The sequence below is a fragment of the Chamaea fasciata genome, unplaced genomic scaffold (assembly GCF_029207755.1).
Source record: "Chamaea fasciata isolate MVZ Bird 193981 ecotype frontalis unplaced genomic scaffold, bChaFas1.0.hap1 SCAF_13, whole genome shotgun sequence".
Taxonomy (NCBI): Eukaryota; Metazoa; Chordata; class Aves; order Passeriformes; family Sylviidae; genus Chamaea; species Chamaea fasciata.
This window is the reverse complement of record NW_027094098.1, coordinates 12,288,170-12,304,780: the sequence shown is the minus strand read 5'-3', so window position 1 is coordinate 12,304,780 and position 16,611 is coordinate 12,288,170.

The window sequence follows — 16,611 nt, the reverse complement described above, 5'->3', positions numbered from 1 at the left end:
GCCACCTTTAACCCTATGATGACAGAATCTTAAGTACATATAGCTGATTCCTATCGATGTTCAGCAGGAAATATCGCATCTTCTCTAAATTGAAAAATAATTCACTTTTTCTTACAGAATACAAAATAAATTGAACTTTGAATGCTATATAGCACCTATGATTACGGCTCAGATCGCCTTTCTCAAAATTCCTTAGCAGAAGCAATGAATTGTTCAAAGAGCCGGTCATTGGAGGGAGAAGGCAGAAAACATTCCTCCACAAAGCCAAGAATATATAGAGTTGGTCTCTCTTAAACCAGTGGATCCTGGAATCCATAGCATGGTTCTTGATAGAACTTCAGACACATTTGCAATACTTAAGTGTTACAATATGAACACCTACAGCCAGGAATTCTCTCAACCTTACACGTACTGTTTGCCCCATGGAAATAGCTGCTTAAATCATCTCACACCCTGAAGGAAACTGTAGCATTTCCTCTCTATAGTATATTTTCTTTCCATTCCAGTTCATCTCAGATGATATTTCCATATCTTATATGAAACAGCGAAGCTGATCTCTCTTTGACATTCTGATTAAAGGTACTGGAATGCATTCCCTGTACACTTACCAACAAAATGGCTTAGGTCCCATTCCAAATTATATACACTTACTGAAACGGGATCCAAAAGTGGATAGAACTTGAGATCACACATTTTTATTAATTTTAATGTTCTCAAGATTAGTCAGAATTTTTTAAGCAAATCATTCATTTACTTGAATCTCTGTTTCACATTAGAGAGGATGGTTGTGCTGAGATTTTAAATCAATTTTGAGTCCTTTTCTACTGAGGATTAAGCTTGATGATTAAAGGGACCTCATGTTAATTTCAATAAAATTTTGCTTCCCCTTTCATTTACTATTTTATCAATTCAGTGTGAGAATTTTTCAGTCTCAGGGCTCATCTCCTGAGGTTTAACAACAGTTTCTTGGTACACTCTTCTTTCTCCCTTTTCCACTGACTATGATAGTGGACTTTAACAATGGTGTCTCTCCCCTTTGACCTGCTGGAAGACTCCTAATGTTCTCCTCACACCCCACTGTTTTCACTAAATGTATTTTGACAAAAGATCAAAAAGGTGAATGACCAGCACATCCCTGAGGCTGCTCTGGGTTACCCCCACAGGCTGCAAAGGGAACAAATACAAATCAGTCTGTGTGCAAAAAGCCAAGAATAACTCACAGGCAGCACTGTTGGTGCCCTTAGAAAGCTTCCCTCCCAATTATGAAAATCCCAGAAACCACTAAACAACATGAGACCAACAAACCAACAGAAAATTTCCACCCCATCTCCAGTCTGTGTTATGGAAGCCCTGAAAGCCCCAGCCTAAAAATCACACAAGAAAGGGCAAGAAAAGGCTCCAGATTCATCAAACTCATTCTCTATCCCAAGGCAGGAACATGCCTAGCTGTTCCTCTGAAGTATTTGCCTGCCCAACAACTCTGTCCCCTGTGTGCAGGCCTGCACAGCTGAAAAAGACCCACACTGGCATCATCAGGAGTTCCCCTGGGAAGGAACAGTCTTCCAGCACACACATCCCCAACACTCCATCCCAGGGGTCATGGGCTCAAATGGAACCTCTGTTCCGTATTCTTGTGAAACAAATCTGAACAAAATCAAAACAAGTAGTGACTGCTTTTGACAAAATAGAGACTTTTTCTCTGCATTGTGGTAATAGTAATTTTCTAATGAATTTCTTGGCAATTTTCTTAAAGATTAGATTTTTCTAATTGTAAGAGAAATATTCACAACCGCACAAAATTTCATTTTATTTTCCCCATTAAAAAAAGAGAACCCATTCAATAAAAGCTGACGGATTTTCAAATTCCAAAGTCTTTGTCACCATAAATTCCATTTTTACCAAGTACACCTAACAAGTCCATAAAATATTGTCAAATTCCAAACCTGATTTCAGCTTTGCAGACAAAGCACTCAAGGTCAAGCCAGATGTCAAATAACAAGTGATGAGGCTAGAAAACACACTCTCAGCTTCATGATCACCTCCATAGCACCTTGTTCCTGTGCCATCTTTTCCCTCTCAGCTCCATACATGTATTAAGAAAAGCTACATAACTGACACCACCTACATACTGTCCAAGGCTATTTTTAACACTTCAAATCTGTTGCAAGTCTCTCTCTTGCCCGTTTTAAAGTAAACTTATCAAAGAAGCAAGTCCTTCTCTCTGCAGAACATGGATATTTTTTCCTCTCAGGAGACAGGATAAATTTAAGACCCAACACCTAATGACTGAGCAGAAATGGAAGAAGAAAATATTTGGCAGCGAAAAGGGAAGAATTTCAACTTTTTGCTCTGAAAAGCATAGCATTTCCTTCTCCCCCAAGTGTTCACAAGAAAAGTGAGCCTAGAAAAGAGATTTGAAATAATTTTTAAGGGGTATTATTCTCCCACTGAGCCCTGTGCATTTGGACTCATGACAGCACTACAGAAAGATTACATTGGATTCCAGTCATTCACTCTTCACCACACACATTTCAAATTCATCAAACGGGAGTGGTTTGCTCTTCCTGCTTCCAATAGAAATTACCAAGCAACATCTCCAATGCTTTTGGTCATAGGTTGAGGGCAGGTTTTGCCATTGTAAATAGTTTCTTTAGGTCTACTACCTCAGATCATGGATGTCTTAACAAATTTTGTGCTAACCTTTCTCACAGAGTGTGGTTTTATTGGTATCTCAGAAACAAGACCACCTGGGCCTTTGGCTTTTTATTTTATTTTTATTTGGCTTTTATCAGGCTTCATCCAATATTTTTTTGCCACGCATTCCTCTGTCAAGGGAGTAGCTCCCTCCAAGGCACTGGCACAGGTTGCCCAGAGAAGCTGATTGGATAGTGGATATCCCTTCTCTGGCAGTGTTGGATGGGGCTTTGAGCAATCTTGTCTAGTGGAAAATCTGTCTGCCCATGGCAGGGGATTGGAACTAAGAAACTTTTAAGGCATCTCTCAACCCAAGCCATTCTGTGATTCCTCATCCTCACTCATAGCAAACAGGCAGAAACACCCAAGCGTGAACAACCTCAGTGTAACCCTAGAAAATTCTTTTCCTTAAAATTAAATCTACTGTGTGCTGTGCTGATCTGCTACTCAGATTCTCACTCAGGCTAAAAAGGGGTACAGAAACTGTGTTTCCCTGTCCTTTAGATAAGCAATGATTCTTGTATTGCTTTCAGCAGTTTGATTTACACAGCTGTTGCTCAGTACAGACTCCAGAGCTCCTTTTGGGAGACATTTAGGCAAAAGGTTTGATTGAGGAAGTCACAAGAATCAGCCTGGTTTTAAGAAAGTAGTTTAACATGCCAATGCCACTATTAGATGCACAAAAGCTTATGGCTTCCTTGCGGCTGCAAATGCAGAGGTGTTATAGACCATCTTCATTATAACAAATATATAGAAATCCTTTGTGTTCATCTAGGGTTTTGAGCTGAGCCCAAGCTGAAGCCAACAGTATCTGTTTCATGGTACACGATTCTCAAGATGTCTCTGAAGCTTTTATCAGATACTTCAGCACCCAGGTATTGAGCACAGGTGACAAAATACAAGAGTGCTTCCATCTCTGTCTGCACTCCACGGTGGAAGAAAACAGTTCTCTGTTCTGTGCCACTGCTGCCATCCAGAGCCAGTATGAATGGCTGTTTTTTTGGAAGTCTGACTCCAGCAGTAGGATTTCTGCCTGAATTTCATGCTGCAACATTGCTACGTTTTATTTGCTGCATTTGCAATGCCATCCTTTTTCCCCTTTAAACAAATTGACTGTTAGAGCACATCAGAGAGTGAAAACAGCTCTGAGAATGCTGGCAGTTTGAATGTTCTGCTGGAGTATGGGAAATTTGTATCTTTTGATGGAACAAAGTCAGTGGCTTTACTTTGCTGTCGCATTTTGTTAAGCATGTGTCCAGTTCCATTTACATGGCTGTTAACATCACTTTTTCCTTGCTCAGAAACACTGAGGCCAATAACACAGAGCTCACACTGGAAATGGAAACACTAGAATGCATCTCTTCATATTTATACACTCACAGCTGTAATGTCAGAGCAAGAGGAAACAAGAAGAAAAATACCTGTGCATCTTACCTATGAGAGCCAGGTAGTCTCAAATTCCTGAATTTGATGCCCAAAATATGCATGTTTAATTTTCTAATTTAAAAAAGTTGTATTTGCCATGTGCTGAGAGCTTTCTTTTCTTGTTGTTGTTCTTAAGACAGTTGTAGGGATGTGGAAAAGGGGAGGCATGCATCCTGCATTTTACTGCTAGATGCTTTTACATGAGTACACTACATTATGTTCTCTTCTACTTTCCCAATTAAGACAGCTTCACAGCAAGCTCTTTGGCATAACATTTTCTGCCAGCTAATGCCAGAAGTACACAGTTTGTTACAGTTTTACATGTTGGATTTAGTTCCCAAAGGTGTCAGAGCTATACTTGTGACAAGAGTGGACACTGGTCTTGGCATTTGCAAAGCAGTGCATGTAACAGAGGATGCTCATCAAACAAACCAGCCCCTCCAGGCTAACACTGCACCAGGTAGAAAAGGGGTGAGGCAAGGACATCTGTAGGATTTAAACACAACAGAAAGGTCTTTCCATGTATGATATGATGCATGAAACAGCGTGATAACATGCATGTGATGCTGGACTGCATATACCAGCTGGTCTCATTAAGGTTACTCAAACTCACCAATACCTCACATCACCCATCCTGTTCCTTGGGAGCAGGAGCTCATTTCAGCTGCACAGACTCTCAACAGCACTGTCATGCATCAGCACCCCATTAAAATGACCAGGATAATTTAAAGACATATTAATTATTAATAAGGTGGGTAGAACTCAGCCTATAACGGCTTCAAAAAAGTTAAGTGGTTCTAGGTAGCATGGGGGCTGTTCTATCAAACTGCTGAATGCAGTGAAGGCATTCACTCACTTCCACAAAATGACTGCCTGTCTCAGTCAGTTTAGACTCATTTGACAGTGCACTTGGTAGAATCAAATAATTCTAAATTTAGAAATTCAGGAGGGAATCTCTCTTTGTCTGAAACTTGAGAACATTGGCATCTTCTAGACAAGTTACTAGTAGCACTGCAATTCAAATTTTATTTCTTTTTATATCTCAGTACTAATAATTGTGAAAAATGCATTAGCCCAATTTAACAACAGATAAACTCCTTTTGGTATAATTTCCGAGGGCTTTGTTTTATGATACAGTTAATGAAACAAATGTTATGCTCCAAAGATGAATATTTAACTTCATTTTTAAGCCATGTCGTACCCTGTGTTCTACATGAGAAACAGGCAGAATATATGCCTGAGCCTTAAAACCAACACCATTTCACTAAGACTCTCATTTGCTCTGAGAGGAAAGGTGTTAGGCTGGGATTCAGCAGGTGGCACTGTTATCCATAATTTAACACTTTTGCAGGACAGGCATACGTTTTGATATGGAGATTGATTATGCCTTTGTTAGGTTTTCCAGTGAAGTTTCTTTTTGGGGAGCTGAAAAAAAAAGGACAGGTCTTCCAAAGTGTAGGAGACTCTCTCTCTACTTTAATGTCTCTCACAGGAGTCAGCAGTTGAAGCAGAAGTCAAGGTGTACACTGGAAATGCTGGGAGACATGATGCATTTAACTTTGAGACCATTTCTCTTTCAGGAACCAGTTGAACATTTAAATAAATCTCACATCACTTTGAATAGAGCCATCACCCATATTATTCTGCTTTCAACAGGGAGTCAACTCACAAAAATTCCTGAGGTGCAAAACCTTCACATTGAGAACGTTCACGATATTAGTGGAGGTTATAAAAAAAAAAAAAAAAAAAAAAAAAAAAAAAAAAAAAAAAAAAAAAAAAAAAAAAAAAAAAAAAATTGAGTACCTAATACTTTTTCTTACACTGTTACTTTATTGTACTGAAATTGGTCCTCCTCTCTATGCGAGCAGCAGCAGGTCTACTGGGGTTTCCAGGGGAAGAAGTCTGGGTCCAATACTTCAACTCCACTCTCTTCTCCTGCCCTTTTATTTTTTCTGGGTTAGCTGTAGCCCTCTATCCCAACTATTCCCACCACTAGAATGAGAGGCACTGACTTGTAGTTCCACACCAAGGAAGAGCTACGCATCATGAAAACCTTCTAGCAACTAGGAAAACAAAATTTCTACTTTTTTGGCATATCCATCACTCTCTAGTCTACTCCATAAGATCACCAAGCACCTCCCAGCAATGTGCACTGCAGTTATGAATTTGTCTTGATGGCAGAAAGCTTTTCTCTAGGCTCCAGCCTTGTTTTCCTAGATGTCCTGCACTCACCCCCTCATGACAGAATTAGTTACTGGCCTGCTCCTTCTCCACTTCCCACAACATATCAGGGTCCACCTCTGACTGTTCATCAACTCTCCACATTAAGTTTTGAAATGGGACTTCAGTGTCAAAGAATTGATTCTTTATCACCTTTACTAGTATTGCAAGGAATGAGATTTTCAATCACTCCCTTTTCCTGCACAGCCAACATTTTTGAATCAGATCGAGTGTTGTGTTACTTGTTTTGTCTGGTTTGTTTTGGGTTTTTTTCTATCTACTTGCATAGAATTCACCAAACATGAAACAAAGTACTTTTTCCTTTGTGATTTTTGAGGGGTTTTTGTTTGTTGGGTTTTTCTGAAATCATATCGTTTAAACTGATTTGTGCCAACATCAAAACTTTGAACTTTTATCTAGGAGGTTGAGCCAAGCAAATAACCAATATTGCTGCCTAAGCTTTAGGGAAAAGCAAGGATGTGAAAGCATCAGGAAAGATTTATGAGAGAGGAGTTTGGTCTCTTTGAGGCAAATCTATAGTGAGATTACAACAGCCTTTAAAACAGATGTTTAAGCCAGGAAACCACGGGTGGGAAGAGTCAGATGGCATCTTCTTAGGAAGGCTAAAGGAACTCTGGAGAGAAAATCTATAAGAGGCAGACTGGTATCCATTACAAACTCTGAAGCAAGCAGCCTTACTGCCAGATGACATGTGGGGAGAAAAAATGGGGACATTGTCAAAAAAAAAAAAAAGGAAATTATCAGTTCATTCTATTTTACTTGTGAGCATAATTTCTTTGCCAAGAGGGTGATCAAACACTGGGACAGGTGTCCAAGAAAGATGGTTGATGTCCCAAGCATGTCAGTGTTTAAGGAGCATTTGAAAAATGGCATTAGGAAACATGCTTTAACTTTTGGTCAGACAAGTTATCCCTTGAGTGGGAATGATTTAAATATAATTTCTTCCTGGATACTAGACAAGGAGACTGTACTTCCAAAGACATGCTGCTGCTTTGAATTAGCATTTGTCTTTGAACTCATGGCCATTTGTAAAGTTAAGGCTTTGGCACCAAGAAGAGCATCAATGCTATACAAAATCTGCCTATTTGGGAATGAATTTTTCAGTGACCTTCACAGGACATGGCCGATTTCCATGCCTGCAAGTTATTCTGATAGGAAACTAATATATGCAATTTGAAGACAATGTATAAGCTGAGGAAACCAGCAGAGAAAAAACTCAGAGACCAGTATCAGATGGGCTCAAAGAGACTTTTAGTATGGCAGGACACGCTGGGCTATTCTCTCTGTAAAACAATACCATCTGCCTTCCCCCTTTAAAAATTAAAATTCAAATGGAAGCATAATTTTGACTGTTTCAGCCTTTATCTAACTCAACTGTTCAGCACAGCATTAAATAGTATGAAATAAGGACTCTTGGAGGACTGTGCATACTGCATGAAAGCATTCATTAAGTCTAAGTTATGGTTACTTCGGCTGTCAAGTCAACAATGCACAATCAGTGGTGGCTAAAATTTTAGGCTGGTATGTTAGACTAACAAATAGCTTTTGAGTCATATAAATGCTGTTTCCTGCTAATGAGGACAAATTATATGTCACCACAGAATTAATTTCTTTCTTTGCACTAAACAAAATAACAGGAAGAAACTTCTTACAGACACAACTTCATAAAAACTTAAAATTTTTGCCAGAAACAGCACTTCTGTTTTCGGCATAAGTGCATACAAAGACAAGGCAAAGACAAAAACACTTGGATTCAGACTTCTAAGAGAAAAAAAACAGAAAAGAAATTTAAAGTTACACCTATACATGATTCTGCAAGTGCCCCATGTTGTGAAAAATATTTGGATTCACATAAAATGAAGCATCTCTGAAGTTCAGGCTGTAACGAATCCAAACACAAACTTTATGACCAGGACCATCACTAGTTAGGGTGGCACCCACCACCAACCTGAGCTACTAGATTTTATTGAACACTCTTCCTAAAGTTCATAGGCTGCTCCTTGCTGGCTTGCCTGTATCACCACCATTTCCTATAAACCACCTGGCATAAAGCACAAAACCTTGTCAGAAACTTATTGAATGGTCTTAGTTGAAAGGGATCTTAGAGATCATTTCTCTAGGAAACATTAGGTATATGGTATTTAGAGTGAGATTTGGGAATAACACCACTGGTCACACCACCACAGATCACATTAAGAGCATATACCCTCTCCTGGAGGACAAAGCTTATGCCTCAGGGTCAAACCAGGAATGACAGAAGCATTCTACAGTTACCGTACTTCCTCAGGACCACTAAAAAAAAAATTACGTGTTTGGCAGTCCAGACCGTGCAGCTGAATCAACCTAAAATGGCCCAGAGCTCTATAGAGATCTATTCATCCAGTGGGCCGAGACCCCCAGAAAGCAAGTGCTGTATAGGAGCTAGAAGGTGCACAAACTGAACTTGTGTCAAAGAAAAGGATTGGTTTTCCATGAAAAAGATGGTAAAGCCTGCTCTAGATGGTTTGGAAGAAAACACAAATAAGGGGCAAAACCTACCTTAACCTTGCGTTGTGCTGGTACAAAGAGGAAAGATTGCACAAAGCAGCCCAACACTGAAACCTTCGCATTTCATCCCCAAGCACAAAGAGTCCGACTCCTCTGCAGTCCCCAAACACCTGAAGGCATTCGGTTGGTATCTGCTCCTCAGCCCAGTGGCTCTTGGGAAGTGCAGTTCCAGGTAGTTAAGTGACAAAGCCTCTGGATCTGACACTGTGAGTTCGGAGAATTGTGCATTTGTATGCAAAAGAAATCAGTAATCCCTTGAATACAGAAGACTAAATCAAGTGTTTTCAGGTGAAAAGACCTAAATCTTTGGGTCGTTGCAAGAGGTCAAATTTCTACAGAGCCACATTAACAGCATCTCAGTTAAGGGAGCTGAAATAGAGTTATCTTTTGAAAATATTCCATAAACTTTGATGTGCTCATTTTTATATTTGATAGGAAGTTCTAAAGGCTTAAATATTTTGTATGAAGTCTGCTAATATTTTTAACTAAAAGAGATCTTTTTAACCATTTTTCCATGAGTAAGGAGTAAGCCTGCCAGTCACAATTGGTACCTGCTTTCCCAGTATCTCACAAGGATGTCATCCCTTTCCTTTTAAACCAAATTCTTTCTAGCATTTCAGAAGACAGAAATAAAAGTATCTACTCACAGTTTTAGCTATAATAGTTCTGAATAATTTATATATAGGAAGAGAAGGAGAAGAGATGTACAGCATATGACAGATCATATTAGTGTAGAACAGCCTGATAAACTATTTTCCAGAGGAAAGGCAGTTTAGTTGCGTCTTTGTAAATTATACACTGAAAACTGGACAAGAAGCCACTTCCAAAATGTAAATATTTCTAATTGAACCATTGCATATAAGAGTAGCTTCCCCTGTTTTATTGCATACCTTTTTTTTCTTATAAAAGCAGATGATTATTTGAATATTTATCATAATTCCTATTAGATTAAGAGAAGGTGCACTGAGGTATAGGCCTGAGAAGCAGAAATTCAGGTCTCATCTATCCAGTTAACTGTTCTTTCAGAGGCAGTGATGGATGGAGCATCTTGCTGAAAGGCAGAAGGAAAGTCTTGTTCCCAGTTCTGCCGAGTAATCCCAGACAAGACACTTGTCCTGTTACAATACTGTGGTCTTCAAAATATAGCAATAGACTTCCGTGACTTCTTTCTTTTAAGGTCTACATGACATAAAAATCTGCAAAGTTTATTGAGATCGAAAAATAAAAGGAACCTTGGCGCTTGTTCTAACATAAAAGAATTAGTGAATTACCCAAATAATTAGATATAATTACACACTCCAGTTAGCAAAGCACACAAACTCTCACAAACAAAACCCACAACTCTCAGTCCAGTTGGTCTACTTCCATGTGCATTTATAGGCTGGCATCCACATTAGAACTAGAAATTTTCCTGTATATGCCAACTAAAGACCTTACTAGGAGGTGAGTAGGTCCCTGGGTATGGGAATAGTCCTTTGCTCTTCCAGCATAGCCATACAGAATTAATGAAATGGAACTTTTAGAGTTTAACAGGCTCAGCAGATGATGCAAATTTCACCCTTTGTCTCTCCACAGTATTCCCTGATTGTATCATTAGCAGAGCAGCTCCCACCAGGAAAGAAGAAAAAGTGGGCATGAGTGAGAAAGACTTTATGTACTATACATATACAGAAAAGTACACAGGAAGAAGCTGATGTGGAAAAAAAAGTCAAATGACTGAAACAAAACAAGGAGAATACAAGCAGAACCACTCTATAGGTTGCTGTGTGCCTCTCTGCTCCCTAAAAGGATCAGTCATGATGGTCATTGCTGTGTACATGGTGGGAACATATTTACATACTTAAAAATCCCTTTCTACCATTGGGTCAGACTGCTATGAAAGGAAATAGCACAAGAACCACTTGACCAATTCTGTGGAAGGTTAAAGCGTTGCCTTTTAAATTTAGACCAAAGTGACTGCTCCTCCTTTTCTGGCTCTCTATTCTGAAGCTGCCTGCTGAGAAGAGACAACTTCCTCCCCTTCATCCTGGGCTCCACTTACAAAGTAGATTCTGGCAGGAAAAAAAAGAGGTGTTCTGCTCCTGTTTGGACAAGGCTGCTGTGTGCTGGTGACCCAGTACAGCCCACAAAGCAGGTTGTATCAGTGTCACAGCTTAGCTAGTCCCTCCTTAGCACATTGACAATGAAAAACAGTGCAACATTTTGCTTTCTCTTGTAATAGAGGAAAACAAGTTAAACTTAATAAGTCACCAGGAAAAATGCTTCTAAAATTGATATTCAACTTTTCAGATACATTTTACATCCAAGGTGGTATTTTCTATTCATCTCTGATACTTCTTATTTTTCAGACATCCTAGACACTGCCATGAGGAAGCCGTGGTAATTGATTGAGGCCTCAAGATTTAATGTATTCACTCAACCTTGGTCTACTAACAGCTCATATTCATCTCAATAAGAATTGAATCAGCAGGTCACACCATGCCACCAGGATAATTACAGACAGAATGTATGAGATTTTTAAAATCCACTATTTTTTTGTGTAGCTTTAGTTTATATCAAGCATGAATGACAAGGAAGGTCCGAAAGGTTAAAGCAAATGCTTAGCACAAGAATCAGACAGCTGTGATATTCTGTGATATTCAGAACCAAACCTGCTACGTTTAGGGACGTAAAACAGAGTTATTTTCACTTGAAAGATTGTTTTTTCAAAGGGTTTGGTTTTGGGGGTTTTTTTTCCCCAAAATAACATTTGGCCTTATTCACATCTGAACTCAAAGGCACACCATTGCAATTTATAGTGAAACTCAGAGTGCAAATATGCATTTAAAAGTATTTATAAAAGCAATCACTTCTACACTCCACAATTTCCACACTTCAATTTGGATCTTATTTCTTCACATTTTGTTATTTACACAGTAATTTCTGCTTATCCAAGAGTGCACTGCTCAGATGTAATATCTCGCTTTCAGCAAGGCCTTGCTTTTTACCCAATTTTTCACAGCTAAATTCACTGGAGTAGAAGAAGGTCAATAAGCAACTCTCTCAAGAGTCTTAATATATAAGCCAATTATTTTATGCATTTTTTTAACCTGACAATGTGAAGGGTTGATAAATTGAGAGTTAGGCAGATGCACTGGAAACAGATGTTGAAGGCAAATTCTTCTGGCTCCCTGGTCTCTGGGTCCTGGCCATTGGCCAGATTATGAGACTCTTGCTCATCCATACCAAGAACACTTAATTTAGAAAGCACTTACACCCACCAGCTGCATCTCAAGGCTAATGACTCTTGAGGCTCATGTCAGAGTTAGGTACCTACATCATTCTACTGAATTGTGACCAGCACCAACTTTGCGGCAGCTCTCGTGGAGCTGCAGGTAAGTGCTGACATTTCCATTGTGAGTGTTGGGAGCATACAGGTGGGAGAGATGATGCTGCCAGAGCATTAGGAGCCAGACATAGACTTCTAATATTTCCAAGTATTCCTAGGTACTACTGAAAAAGAATTTATCCCCGAAACAATGTTTAACATCGGAGACTTCAATGTAGGCAGGCAAAATAGTGTTTAGCAATGGGCCAGATGACCAGAGGTAAACCCTACAAGAATGTGAATGCTACCAACAAACAAACTGTAATTCCTCTTTACAATGACCAAGGAATGTGTTACTGGTATGTTGATGTGGGAAGGCAGGTGCAGTAAGTGGGACAGTATGGGAGGGATTTGGGGATAGACTCAAGAACAGAAGTCACTTGCAATTGTGACATGCAAATGACAGCAATGGCTGTTTGCATCTGAGAACTATGCACATTCCCATGCCAGTGGAATAGGGGCTGTATAATAATATGGGATCTGTGGTGCTCTGACTGCCATAAAAAATAAATAATTTTATTATAAATAATATCTCATAAATAATTATGATGTACATAAAAATAGAGTAGCAAGGTTTATAACTGGGCCATCAGAAGTCTTTCAAGTGACTGAAAGAAATTATCACATTTAAGTAAAATATACATTTAATACTGATAAAGTATTTTCAGATAGGGAAATTTAAGGCCATTATGCTGCAACTTGCTCTTTGAAAGATCCAGGATGCAAATGCAGTTAACTTGATATCAATAGCCTGGCACAGTTAATCACTGCCAAAGTAACTGAAGTGTAATTGAAATTACCATCATAACACTTAGGACTCACAGTCAGGTATTACAAGTCCTGTATATCAAAAAGACAGAAGAGAAAGACAGTACCTACTGTGAGCAGCCTACAGACCGGTTTGTCATATGAGACAACAGAAGAACGGATACAGATGAGCAGGAGAAAACACACACTGGCAATGCATAAAGCTCATAGCAGAATGCCCTGCAGAGACTCCCCAAGTTTGTTGCTAAATTCACACCAGAAACTAGCAATATGAAAATGAGGTCCTACTGCTTGAGCACCTGCATTAGTCTACACTTGTGCAGGCTGAGTTGTGTTTTGGGCAGTAGAAGCCAAGGCTCCAGCAGAAGGTAACAGTTCCCATTGCCTGCAGGAAGAGAGGACCTCACTCATAAACTGAAAATCATCTGAACTGCTGCCAGCAGTTCAAACTCAGGCCACCTTCTTTCGATACAAATCCTGCAACTGCTAGCACATGCCCTTGTCTGCTTTAATTCATAACTCAGTAAATGAGTCAAATCATTATGATTTGTTGCCATAATTTCTTTTTCTAAGATATTTTAAACCATTTTAATCCTAAAGGTTGTCCATTCCCTCCTTATATTGCAATATTGGGATGTCTGCTCTAAAATTGTCATGTGGTGGAGCTCTACAGTGTCTGTTGGTGATTAAAGATAAACAAACTCCATGTATGGTTCAAAAGTTCAGCTCCGATTTGAAGGCTCTGGAATAGAAAGTGATAAAAGAGGAGAGAAAATGAAGGGAGAAACTATAGGATAAAAAAATGCTGTTGAGAAGAGGAAGTAGTTGTAAATAGGCATAGAAACAATTTAATTACTATATACATACAGCACACTTGTCTAATGCTACATTTCTCTGCTTTAACACCTGATCTACAGAGAAAAGCTGTTTGCTGCTCCTTCAGAGGCAGTTTTGTTTTGCTTTATTGATTCATCTGATACCATTGAATCCTCTGCTCTTGACCTCTGCCAAATGTAGCCCAGAGAATTTCACCAGTGGATTCCTGCATGGACCTCAATAACATCTTGTTGAACTGGGGCACAGCTTTTAGGAAGACATCTGTTCCTGACTGGATCCATAGGTGAGTTGTTCCAATTATTAATTTCCCTTGCTTTTAAAAAAAATTACTTTATTTCCCATTTGAATTTGCCAACTTTTGTTCTAACAGTCACAGGTTTGTACCCTGATGACAGCTCATCTATCAATTCAGCATTAGACAATTCATATGGGCCAACAATCCTGTGTTTGGAAGGACTTTCCTTTAGAGGGAGCAAGAAAAACAACCTTTAATAAAAACTCCTCAGCAAGAAAAATAGCCTTTAATAAAATCTCCTCTGTAACTAAAAAGCGAAACAGAAACTCCAGGGAGAAACGATACAGGGATCAATCAGTAACGGCTCTAGAAGCCAGAGTGACAAGCTTGAATGTTACAGCCTGAAAGCCTGCTGCTGATGCAAAACTAGAACACCCTCTCGATGATTTTTTAATGACTCAGTGATTCTGCATTGGACTATGCAAATCATCTCTAAAATGGAATGAGGTGCCCAAAATTTGTCTATCTTTATCACCCAGATTGAGGCACTGTAGCAAAAAGTTACCGTAGTTACATCTTAAGGAAAGCGAAAGGAGGTTTTAGAGTTGAGCACTGTTGCTACTTTTAACTCCTCTCCAATAGTTGTTGCTACTCACAAATAACCAGATCCCACTACATCACCACCAGCTGCCAGAGCAGAGAAGTGGCAGAAGCAGAGAAGGGTCTACCTCCCTGTAGCACCAATGAATGAAATTCAGCTAGCTGAGGAAAACAGCTGTGTGATCCCAGTGCAGGGTTAACTCACCAAAGGCAAAAGGGCTTGGCCAAGGAACATGTTATTTCCAAGGCTGGATTTGCAGAACATGCAGTTTTGACTGAAATGCATAGTCTTCAGGGACACAAACGACTGTTTCATGTACATGCACCTTCTGCCAAATTCCAAAGAGGGAAGAGAATAGAGTACCAGCCAGAAAATAACTAAAATCACTATTTTTATAAGTAGTATTAAGTATTCAGGCACATAGTAATACTTGCCAGATGGAGATTTGTATTAAAGCAACAGAATCTTGCCTATATCCTCTATTATCTCTCCATCTAGATTTTCCCAGTTATGTGTTAGCGGGTGTTCAATGTACTTTCCTAAAACCCAAAAGCTGAAGTCCATGAATCCAATGATTTACTCACTTGCGAACTCCATATTATTTTTTTCCTTCCATTACTATGTATAGACACACATATGCAAGCATAGCTAAATACAGTATGCGTGTGTGTAGGTGCTAGTTTAATTGTAGTCAACACAGCACTTACATTTCATCACAAAAGAATTATTTCTTGCATTATGTATCTTACATGCATTCCTTTATCTTCTCTCCATTTGAGTTATTTCAAGTCCACTTTTTCTGGCTACCATTGTTTTATGTTACATAGGTGGACATATGTGAGGCAAACCAAAGGACTGGAATTGTATCAGCATCTGACCCAATGTCAACCAACATTTCCTACATATTCCCCAATTCTGACATTCTCAATCTGAGAGATGTAAATGTGCACATGAAATGGAACAACACTCTGACCTTGCACAGAGAGCAGATACAGAAGAAGTGATTTTCAGCCAAAACAGTTTTCTTTTTGCTCTGTGTATCAGGCATGAAATTAAAAATCATCAGAGCCATGTCTCAGTAACTAAGTTCAAGTTTTCTTGCATGCATCTACAACTTTGTCTATGAGAGACTGGCAGGTAGATCCCTGAGCATTGGAAGGGTTTTAATCAATATATGCTTCTGACTGACAGGTGGTCAACCACTGTGAAGAAAACTTCCCTGTCTGCCAGTCTAGGAGCCAGTCTGGCAGTCAAAATCACACCACCTGAGCTGGGACTGAGGCCCCTTCAGAGCTACAAACTCTACAGTCATATAGTCAGACAAGTTTTCCTTTCCTGCTCAACCCAAGGTTTCCTATAGCAGGGCCTCAGATATCTCAATCTTTAAAATAATTTAATCATGGTGCAACAGCAAAATAACACCTTGAGCTCAAGCTGGGTGCCTCCAAGGAGGGACCTTGAACAAAGGAAACCATGGAATTTATACCCTTACAGTATAAGCACACAAAAGTCTGGGGTCATCAGCTCCTGTCATGTCTTTGAGTGTCCAGTCACAGTTCCCAGCCTCTTGCCTGGGGCCCCTGTCACCCAGAGCTCAACCTGCAGCTGCACACCAAGCTACCTGCATGGTATGTATTCCTCAACACCACACAGTACAAAACTACTCCACAAAGAGCCTCCTGGATGCTGTATCAAAGCAGCTAAGCAGCTATCCAGGTTAGTGTGGAAAAACCAAATGGGAAAGTCTAATGTCAAAAACTGAATAGCCAATCACTGCTCTCTCTTCTCTAGAAATCCTTTCCAGAAGGTATGGTAGACCACACAGGACATGTGCTAGATTGCAAGAAGACTGTTGACTGTACCTGTGGGGGACACCAAAGCAGAATGAATGGCCAT